Here is a 2,359-nt window from a genome sequence, read left to right as displayed (position 1 = left end):
AAAACCAGTGGGAAGAGAGTTCTTCACAGAAAACAGAGTAGGAACTTCCCCTACTGAAGGCACAAGGGGGCCTCCTTAAAGCTGGCCTAGTAGAATCTCATCATTGCTATAGAACAGTAACTACTGTGTGTCTTACAATCTTCCCCTCCCCAAATTTTGTTTATTGCAATCACCCTGTCCCTGATCCGAATAAGGAGAGGGGCAGTAGTTGGGGAAAGGTAACAAAATCCTGAAGCACCACATGGAGATACGATGGAGAGGACTGCATATCAGCCAGAGATCCTAGACTTGGAGCTGGATGCAGTGAATGGATGGGATTTGGTTTATCTCTTGGGGAAGAGGTGTGTTCTCTGTGGAAATAAGGGTCACCAATATGGTAATCTGGTTACCAGAAAGGCAGACTATGGCATAAGTGGCTAGCTGCTCACCAAATTTCATGTTTTTCTCTTTTCCTGGGCATACATGTCTAACTGTGTGCCCAGGAAGAATAGAGCTCTATGGATTCTGGAGAGCAGCTAGCTGCCTCTACTTCTTTTGCAGCAGTCAGGTGGGGCTGTGTGGTTGGATTATTATCGAGTAAATATGAGAACATGATATGTGCCACTTGCATACAGGAATCTCCCAGCAGGCCTCAAAGTATGTTCCAGAGACCCATGACAACCATCTGAGACTCCTTTAGGGATTCAACAGGTCAAAACTATTCTCAATACAAAGACATCATTTACCTTTTCTATATTAACACTTCCACTGATGGTGCAAAAGAAATGGTGAGTAAAACTGCTGGTTCCTTAGCACCAATAAAAGCAGTGAGACAAAACTGTACTTAGAGTCATTTTAGCCTTCAATGCCATGCCCTCAGTGTTTAAAATCAATAATAATAATAATAATAATAAACCCCCAAAAGTTTCACTTAAGAATGTCCTGGACAAAGCAGAAACAAATTATTGATTTTATTGAATCTTGACTTTTGAACAAACATCTTTTTAATTTCTGTGTGACAAAATGGTAAGTACACATAAAAGGTTTCAAATGGTTTTTGGTCCCAATCACTGAGCTCCCTCACTGCACGACGCTCCATCCCACCACTGTCCGGCTGCTCCCTTCTCCCACAGAGGAAAAGGAATCACATTGTATGTCCGCTCTCAAGAACCTCCACTCTTTCTACCCCTTTGCTGATGCAAGTAAGGGTGATGATCTCCTTCCTGCTGGCACTGAGGATTATATCCATATAAGAATTCAACAGAGAAATGAGAGGAAAACCCTTACTACTGTCCAAGGGATCAAGGATGATTACAATAAAAAGAAGCTAGAGAAGGTGTTTAAGAAGAAATTTGCCTGCAATGGTACTGTAATTGAGCACTCAAAATATGAAGAAGTAATTCAGCTAAAGGGTCACCAGCACAAGAACATATGCCAGTTCCCCATAGAGCCTGGACTGACAGGACAACCAGCTGAAGGTTCATGGGTTTTAAGTGCTTTTGGCTCACTGAAGCTTAAGTGAGGATTTCCTTGCAGTGATAGAATTTCCCTTCTGTCCCTTGTCACAAGTTTAAAAATCTCACAGCTTGTATAATGAAACCATTTGGGGTCTACTTTTAACTTGGACTAGTGTAACTCGTTCATGCAATAAACTGAAAAGAATCAAAAGAAAAAGTTTCAAATGATTGTCTTAGGGAAAAACCAATTGTTTCAGCTATGAGCTAAGCTAGCCACTTTTTTTTTTTTTTAAAGATTTTATTTATTTGGCAGAGAGAGACACAGCGAGAGAGGGAACACAAGCAGGGGGAGCGGGAGAGGGAGAAGCAGGCTTCCCGCGGAGCAGGGAGCCCGATGCGGGGCTCGATCCCAGGACCCTGGGATCATGACCTGAGCCAAAGGCAGATGCTTAATGACTGAGTCACCCAGGTGCCCCAAAACTAGTCACTTTTTTTTAACTAGTCATCTTTTTTAATGAAACATTTTAACATGAAATAACAACTGACATACTACAATAGCCAAACTATGGAAAGAGCCTAGATGTCCATCAACAGATGAATGAAGATGTGGTATATATGTACAAGGGAATATTAGGCAGCCATCAAAAAAAAAAATGAAATCTTTCCATTTGCAACAACATGGATGGAACTAGAGGGTATTATGTTAAGCGAAATAAGTCAATCAGAGAAAGACAAATATCATATGATCTCACTGATACGAGGAATTTGAGATAAGACAGAGGATCACAGGGGAAGGGAGGGAAAAATGAAACAAGACGAAACCAGGGAGGGAGACAAACCATAAGAGACTCTTAATCTCAGGAAACAAACTGAGGGCTGCTGGGATGGAGGGGGGTGGGAGGGATAGGGTGGCTGAGTGATGG

At 42.0% G+C, this 2,359-nt stretch overlaps 1 pseudogene; it reads left to right on the top strand.

Moving 5' to 3' along the window:
- Window positions 1–940: 940 nt before the first annotated feature.
- On the top strand, window positions 941–1,508 carry LOC102750738 (eukaryotic translation initiation factor 1 pseudogene; annotated as a pseudogene).
- The last annotated feature ends 851 nt before the right edge of the window (window positions 1,509–2,359 follow it).

The sequence above is a fragment of the Leptonychotes weddellii genome, unplaced genomic scaffold, assembly GCF_054177405.1.
Source record: "Leptonychotes weddellii isolate Sample4059 unplaced genomic scaffold, ASM5417740v2 HiC_scaffold_8803, whole genome shotgun sequence".
Taxonomy (NCBI): domain Eukaryota; kingdom Metazoa; phylum Chordata; class Mammalia; order Carnivora; family Phocidae; genus Leptonychotes; species Leptonychotes weddellii.
Note: the sequence above shows the minus strand (reverse complement) of the source record. Positions and strands in the feature narration are given on the sequence as shown.